An 8,977-nucleotide genomic window follows, 5' to 3' on the forward strand; every position below is an offset into this window, starting at 1 on the left:
CATGTAACGTCCTCCAACAGGGATGAGAATCAGTGGCATGTGACCCACGTAACTAACCAAAGAAGGGCAAGCTGCCAAATATTCTACACCAAACTGTTGGCTGCGAACAATCCTCAGAGGGATCACGCAAAGCAGGTCGGATGCTTTTGAGAATTTCATGGTCTGCTTGTGACCAATTCATGGGCGCGACGAAAGAGGCTCAGATTCATCGAAGAGTGTGAATTATTTGCTGAGCCGCAGCAGTACGTACTGTAAGACTGCTCTAAAGGACAAGAGTCAGCAATAAGCCAGCCTAGAGATAACCGCTTCATGCCGAAAAAGAGGAGACTCCGTTTATTATTATAGTAATTAGCAGAGCCCCATGTGCCCCACAGCACAATGGGACCAAATTCTGCAGCATTGCCATTGTATTGCGTAGAACGAGTGAATGTTGCTATCGCCGTGACGTGGCCTTCGCGCCCATTCTCCTGCCACCCCAAACACACACACAGCTAGAGCTCAGAGGTGAAAATCCTCATTGGTGGAGCACGTGTTGAGTAGTTTTGACCATGCTTATTTCTCAGGGTGGGTTTTTCGTTGCTCTCTCTGTGCTCCCGGGCTTCAGCTTCCGTGATGTTAGTCAGGGAACCCCGCTCAGAACCAGCTGCATCCCGCGCTCTGTTATCTCCCTTAGCGGGGAAAGCTGCAGAACAAGAGGCAGGCAGGTCCCAGAAGGGCAGGGTGACAGACAGAACAGAGAATGCTGGGCACCTAAATGCAGCAAAATGGGGGATTCCATCATCACATTATGCAGCCATGGCATTGCAGCGTCTACAGGGCCCTGACTGAGGTGAATGGGGCATGTCACACCTCTCCATGCTCTTGTGTCAGGCTCTCTGCAGACACAGGTAGATGGCACTGCATCGGGTTAATCTCAAAAACCGGAAGCGAGTGTTTCTGTGCAACCATCAGGGCAGGAAACAATTTTTTTAACTGTCAGGTCAGGTTCTGGAACACAATCCTGCCCTGAGGGGCTGAATTCTGCAGCAGATTCCACTGCTATGGAATCACGGAGCTGCCAGCGGGTCCCTGTCCACGTAAGAGGTACAATGAAACCATCACCAGGGCACCTTTCCTTCATGCTACCCGTGGGCCTCAACACAACCCCAGAGAGATCATCTCAACAGGAAAGATTACGTGGCCTCTCTCCCGAGACTGCCAATGAGAAGGGCCAGCTAGGGCCAGTTGGGCTGGAGGTTCCTGTGACAGGGATGATAGTTCACTGGAAACTGGCACGAGGAGACTCACCAAACCCATTTCACCTATACTCTCGAATAGCCAACAGACAGTACTGCCGTCTGACATCTGACCATCCTCCCAGGGGTTGCTAATGGACCCATCGCTGTAGTAGCTACAGTAGGTGCTAAATATGAACTAACCCCATTGAGTGGAAGGCTCAGTCTCCTATTATCCATCCATCCATCCCCATTATGTTGGCCTCTGATGCATCCCTAGATGCTGGCCATTCATGGGCCCGCCTCCACCTGTGTGCACCTGCCCCTGCCAGCCGGACCTCACATGCACGGTGTGTGTGAGGCCATGCCAGTGGGGGCGGGGTTGTGCACTGTTCAGAATGGCTGCGTCCTCCATCCTGTGCGGGATACTGGACCAAACCACGTCTGGTTTTATGTCCATACCGGACAGGGGACAAGCCTCGAAAACCAGGACTGTCCGGCTTACAAACCGGACGAATGGCTGGCCTAATCCCCATACATCCATACATATATCATCCATCCTTACATATCTCTCTCTCCATCTATCGAGCCACCCGTGTTCTTTTACGGACACCATCACCTGGCTATCTGGATGCCCTCCAGTCCCCAGGGCCATCCAATCCCTACACCTTCCTCGTTCAAAGAAATTCTAAGAGGGATGAAAACATTGCGTTGGATTTTCTTGGTGGCGTGGCAGCCCCTGGGCTCTCCCCTTGTCGGCAGGGGATGGGTTTCCAAACGTGGTACCAGCAGGAGGCAACCCCAGGAATTCACTTCCTCGGGCCAAAACTCTCCAAGGATTCCTCTCCAGGGAACAGCAAGTGGTGTCTGCTAGGGCAGCCAGCCTAGAGATTCATGAATTGCTGCTCAATGGCAGTTACCTCAGGCCTTAAACCGCTATCATTCTTCATGCAATCCCTCTGCCTGTCAATGGAGGAGGCTGTCAAGGGGCCGTAAATGTGGTCTGAGCACAGGAGAGGTAGCAGAACCGGGTGAGAGAGAGGTAGCCGGCTGGGAGAGCCAGGGTCAGAACCAACGTGGGATACAACTGAAGCAGGGACCACTGTGTGTGCAACACGCCCAGGCTACATTAACCGACATCTCCCCTGCACCTGGGTGCGTCAGAGAGAGAAGGGATGGGTCCAGCCCTAACATTCTCCTAATCCTCGCCACCGGGCACACCCTCGTGATGGAGTTCTGGTGCCATGCAGTGCATGAGGGCTGGACCGGCGGCTTGCTGCACTGTCCCGGTTAGTGGGACCCCATTAACTCGCCCAGCCAGACTGGAAGGACTAAAGCATGGATCATGGAGAGAGGCCCACAGGCTGCGGCGTTCACAAGACACTAAACCAGGAGACACTAGGGATGCTGGCAGGGTGTATTGGCTCTACTGGGCAAAATAACCGTGGCACCAGAAAGAGGAGGTAAGGACTGGAGCATGTAACATCAGTGTCTCTCATGATCTCACGCTGTTGCATCCTTTGTCCTCTTCTTATCTGCTCCGCTGCTGGTTTGTCGGGGGTAGAATGTGCCCTGGTGTCAATAAATAATTAAGGTTGGTTGAAAAGTTTCCATCAAAACTGTTTGGTGAAGGAAAAGTGGGGTTCTGACTAAATCAAATCATTCATGGGCAACGTCTGCGTCCTGCGGGAAATTGCAATTTTTCATCAAAAACCTGAACACACAAAAATGAAATATTTTGACTGGAATATGCTGCAGTGGTGCCTCATGGGAATTGTACTTTTGTTGCCTCATGTCCTCATTCTCAGTGGGCCAAGCTCCCAGTGGGATTTTATGTCCCATGATGCACTGCAGCCAGGGGTTTAGAGGTCTGCTGGGACCTAATTTTTAGGCCCAACCCCGAGAGGGTCCGGCTGGGTTCAGGTCAGGGTGCAGGACTCTTATATGGGATTCCCATCTTGCACCACTTGCCCTCACCAAGATGGGAATGGCTGGTGCATCATGGGATATGTAGTCTGACCCGGGTGCCTGGCCTGTAGGGGGGAGTGGGAGCATGCTGACTCTGGAGTGGAAGATGGCAGCTCTTCCACAGCACCCAGCAACACTACACAATGATGTGGGACTAGAAAAACGACCACTGTATCCAGCAAGGCTAGGGGCCTGCACTGCAAAGTTCAGATCTAGAGCCAAACTCTCCCAAGGCATGGGGGTGCTTGAACTGGGCTGTTAGGGGGCTTATTCCTTCACCCACTTACTTCCCTGGTCCTTCTCGCATGAACAGAGAGCAACACTACCCGAAGTCCAAAGGTGCAAACAATTCGATGTTTATTGGGGTGAACTTCCAGCAAGCATGATTCCAGTTTCCTTCCTTAGTGTCCCCCTTCCCAGCTCTGACACCACAGAGCCTTACACCTGTGTCCCTGTTCCTGTTCCCCCCTTAGCAAAACATGATTCCAATTTCCTTACCCCCATTCCCTCTTCCCATTTCCCCCTTCAGCCAAACATGATTCCAATTTCCCCACCCCCATTCCCTGTTCCCATCCCACACCCACACCCACTGACTTCCTGATTGACTGCAGACTATATAGTAAAACTTGAGTTCTGCTTAGCTATACCTTAACCAATCATTTTCCTGAAATTTAACTAACCAATCCTAACATATTGTAACATGATTATGTAACCAATTATATCCCACCACAATAATTAGATTACACCCAGCAAAATTAATTATACAGCAGATAGAAACAATCACAGAACCAGGCAGAGATTATATAGATAAACCATAGCAAAGTGGGAACTCTAATGACAAAACAATACAGAAGTGAGGATTTCACATCCCAGCTATTGATAAGTGAGTTCTTGCCAGACAGGATGCTGTCAAACTAAGTTTCCTTTTACATCTTCTAGGCACTTCCCTTTCTCTGGAGACGATAGGCACTATCAGGACAGGATTGTATCCTAACAGCCCACTAGCACCTTCTTTCAATGTGACTAGGTTGGAATGTGAGGATGTGACCGGTCGCTTCCCAGTTTACGGCTGCCTCTGCTGCTTAGCCAAAGGCCTTAGCCTAAGAACAGGGCCTCAGACTGTCACAGTAAGAGAAGGACCTTACACCGGCAGACTGTGATTTTGATTCTTTCTTTTATACCTCTAGAACTAGCCAAGTGCTAAGAATACACCTAAATTCTTAGAGTACAGGCCTTTACAGACAGGCCTGAATATCTGTATCCTAACATGGGCCAGTCTCCAGCATCCAGTAGAAAGCGCACAGGGGATTTTAGGAAGGAGATGCAGTTACCGGGGCTGAGCTCAGTCGTGAAAAACATCCTTGGTTTCAAGTGAGCCCCCAGAACCCAAAGCAGAACTCAGCCCCATGAGCTTTGCCTGCTTTCACTTGCAGCTGTCCGTCAGGATCTGGGGGACAGCAGCAGCTGGCTGTGGTCTGTGCACCTTGAGGACGAACAGCTCAGCCCAGGGGTCTCTTGCTGGCCTGTGTCTGCTGCAGGCGGGGGCTAGTTACATGCCCAACTCAACAGCCCTGGTAATAAAACTCGGGGGGGGGGGGGTTTCCTGCAAGACTCTTACTGAGCTTTAAGAACCACCTCAGAGGGAATGTGCTCAGGACCCCCCATTCCTGCTCCGGGGGGACATGCTGTGGGAGAGATTCGATACCTACGTGGTCAAGACCCCAGCAGTCTAACCCCTCCTCCAAATGACGTCCCCTCCAGCAGAACAGCGCCCCCTAGCACCATGCCAGATACACCAGGCTCAGAGAGAGGCCTGCCCCATACCGGTTCATCCGCCTGCTTCTTGCATCGCCTTGGGGGTGTTACGTGTGTGTGTGTGTGTGTGTGTGTGTGGGAGGGGTTGTCTCCCATTAGGGTGACCAGATGTCCTGATTTTATAGGGACAGTCCTGATATTTGGGCCTTTTTCTTATATAGGCTCCAATACCCCCCCACCCCCCGTCCCGATTTTTCACACTTGCTGTCTGGTCACCCTATCTCCCATCCAAGCACTGAACGGACCCCTCCCTGCTGAGATCCCTGGGAGAGCTGAGGGGATTGGGAATGCCACCTCCCAGTGTTGATGCCACTCTGGCGCTTGCGATGTTGCTAACCTCTGGGATGCAGCCAGTGATGAGCTGCCAAAATCTTAACAACGGGTTCCCTCCTCACCCCACGAGGGGGTCGTGGCCCACCCCCGCTCCCCGGAGACTCCTGCCCCCTCCAACCCCCCTGCGTTCCTTGACGCCCCCCCAGGACCCCTGCCCCATCCACCCCCCTCCCCTGTCCCCTGACTGCCCCCAGAACCAGGCAGGAGGGTCTCGTGGGCCACCATAGTGGGTGCCCACCCCTAAGAGCCAGAGGCACCTGCCGGGGGGCGAGGTGGGGAGTCACGGAGGTGCTTACCTGGGGCAGCTCCCAGGAAGCATCCGGCAGGTCCCTCTGGCTCCTAGGGGCAGGGGAGCGTAGCTGGGGGGGAGCAGGGGGAGCGGCCGCTCCCCCACTGATCACATCAAAGGTGGCGCCTTAGGTGCTGACTCCCTGGGTGCTCCGGGGCTGGAGCACCCACGGGGAAAATTTGGTGGGTGCAGAGCCCCCACCGGCAGCCCCCCGCCCCACCCACAACCACATCTCACCTCCGCTCCGCCTCCTCCCCTGAACCCACCTCCCTGCTCTGCTTCTCCACCTCCCCCCTGGCCCCTGGCTTCCCGCAAATCTGCTGTTCGGTGAGAAGCCTGGGAGGGCAGAGAAGCAGGCGGTGGCTTCACACGCAGGCCGAGGGTGGCGGAGGTGAGCTGGGGCGGGGAGCGGTTCCCCTGCGTGCCCCCCCCCCCCCAGGTTACCTGCTGCGGCGCGGGCGGCCCTCCTCGCACCCCCCGCCCCAGCTCACCTCCGCCTCCCTGGGCCTGAGCGCGAAGCCACCGCCTGCTTCTCAGCCTGCCCCGGCTTCCCGCTCGAACAGCTGATTCACGGGAAGCCGGCGGGGACGGGGAGGAGAAGCAGGGTGGGGCGGTGGGTGCAGGGGAGGAGGCGGAGCGGAGGTGAGCTGTGGTCGTGGGTGGGGCAGGGAGCTGCCGGTGGGTGCTCTGCACCCACCAAATTTTCCCCATGGGTGCTCCAGGGCGGGAGCACCCATGGAGTCGGCGCCTAAGGTGCCACTTTTGGCCATTTGTTAAATTTAGAAGCCCTTTTAGAACTGGTTCTCCCTCGCGGAACAACCGGTTCTAAAAGGGCTTCTAAATTTAACAACCGGTTCTAGCAAACCGGCCCCAGCTCACCACCGGATGCAGCCACGCACAGTCCCATAATCACCAGCCGCCGGCCCTGGCAACGCCCTGCGGGGCAGAGGGAAATGCCCGGCCATCAGCTCCTTTGCCAAAAGAACAGCCCCCGAATGGGAGGACTCTGGGAGGGTGCTGGTCGTGTGAATGAAATGAACGAGCAACTCCCTGGGGTGCCCATCGGGAGAGGGAGATCAGCCCTCGGCTCCCCACTCCTGCCAGCTGGGGGGCTTCGGGCCAGGCCCGGAAAGCAAAGCAAACTAACAGGCAGCCCGGGGCGTCTCCCCAGCCCTGTAATTAGAGCTCTGTCGCCGTCCGGGTTTAAGTGTAGGCTCTCGCTGCTGCACACGGAGCGCGGCTCCAAGATGGGGGTGGGAGGGGGCTATTTCTGTGTGCACACCCCCCCCGCCCGCCCTTTGCTCCTGTCCACCTGTTCTGATGCAGGCGCTTCTGGAGCAAGGCGAGAGGCTCTCATGTCTGGCTCCCCCGTAGGCTCCACAAAGCTACCTCCTGTTTCTCTCTGCTGCAGGAATATTGACCCCTCGGGGCCCCATCTTGCTTCCCCCACCAGGAGCCCGCGCGATTCAGGCCTCTGGTCCCGGCAGGTGTTTAGACTGATCCCACCTGGGGATGTGTTCCTGTCTGCCTCGCCAGGCTTCAGCTTGGATGTGGATTATAGAAACCCTGCCCTCCCCCTACCCCCAATAGCTTGGGAGAGGGATCCCGGGCAGGGGGGGGCATGGTGCACTGGGATTAAAGACACCCAAAGGGTTAGTGATTTCTCTGAGCCGTGGTAAGACAACAGCGTGTGATGGACCGAAGGCTACAGGCTGGGCAGGATGTCTAGGTGCCGGAGCTCATGGAGATCTTTTCCCTTTGATGCATTTATCAGTGAGGCCCAGACGATCAGCTGCTGAGGTTGTCACCTGGGGGAATTATCTGAGATGTCATTTCCTTCAGAGGTTTCCATGGACCGGCTCTGGCGGAAGCCCCAGAGCGGGAGGGAGTCCAGACTTTCCTGTCCTCCCCCATGCTCTTTCATCTGCTACCAGACGTTTTCTGCACAGCTGCTGTGGGAACATCTCAAACCCTGCAGGCACTCCTGGCATGAGTTGCTTCTAGGATGATAGAGCAGCACTGCTATGTGTAAACACAGCACCAGATGGCCCCACTGTACAGAGGGGGAAACTGAGGCACAGAGCGGGAGGTGACTAGACCCAGGCCTAGAAGCCAGGACTCATGATACCTAGCCCCCTGCTATACCCACTAAACCATGCTGCTGCCCTGCTGCCTGTTGTTACATTTAAATACAGGCCCTGTCTTCAAGACCCTCAGTTGCCACTGCAGCCCTCTGTGTTGCCAAGCTGGGGGCATCCCTGTCCTGTCTGACAGAGGTGGAGCTGCTCCGAAGCACACAGCTTGCTGGGACGGATCTGAGTCGAGTGTTCGCTGCTTGCGCATCTAAAGGGAGGGTAGTTCTGGGTGCCCAAGAGCTGGGCTGTGTTTGGCTGGGGGCCTGGGGAAGAGAACAGCTTGTGGGGCCCTGAGCCCACGGCAGTAACTAGAGCGTGGAGGGGGAAGAGAGTGGAATGCAAAGCGGGTGGAAAAACACCTTTGTGGCTGGTGGCTTTTGTGGTAATTTTGGCCAGAAAAGCTGGGATCGGAAGGCTAAAACCCTTATATTTTCCATAAGAAACCACGTCTGAATTCTCAACCTGACTGAACAAAACCCATGGGAACGGGAAAATGTGGAGCGGGAGTCGGAGAACCAGACCAATGTAATAAAAGAAACCACATGACTCAAAGGTTCCAGAAACCTGTTCCACTCTGGCTGAAACGATCTTGTGAGGCATACCCCCGAACTCTCTCCCCTTGGTACCATGGAGGGTGGCAGCCGGCCTGTGATATGTACACCCGAGTGAGCAGCCAAAGAACCAGAGAAGCTGGACAATTAATATAACAACTTAGAATTGTTTATTCCTCGATCCCAAAGCACTTGACAAAGGAGGTCGGATTCATCAGCCCCATTTTACAGATGGGGAAACCGAGGCATGAAGCCATGACAGGACTTGTCCACGGTCATGCCGCAGATCAGTGGCAGGGCTGGGAGAAGACCCCAGGTCTCTTCAGGCCCAGCCCAATGTCCCATTGCAGGATTGCTCCCAACAGTCCTGTTTGAAATGTCCCCCACCATGGGGCTCCCTCGGCAGACTGTTCCACAGATCTTCAGAGCAGGACCCTTCCCGCATCACTAGCCTACATGGCCCCTTTCCCAGTGTCACCCCCTAAGTTCTGGGTAGACTGCCAGGCATCCCCCGAAGCAAGGCCTGTCCCTCCTTGGTGTTTGCTAGAGATGAAAACCTGGATCTGAAGTGCCCCAGGCACTGGGGGAATCAACTCTGCCTCTTGCAGCTAAGGCCCATCCCCCCGTCACTGCCCTTGCCCCTATCTCCGGACTTCTCTACACTGGTGTCCT

This window comes from Chelonia mydas, chromosome 7 (assembly GCF_015237465.2).
Source record: "Chelonia mydas isolate rCheMyd1 chromosome 7, rCheMyd1.pri.v2, whole genome shotgun sequence".
Lineage (NCBI taxonomy): Eukaryota > Metazoa > Chordata > Testudines > Cheloniidae > Chelonia > Chelonia mydas.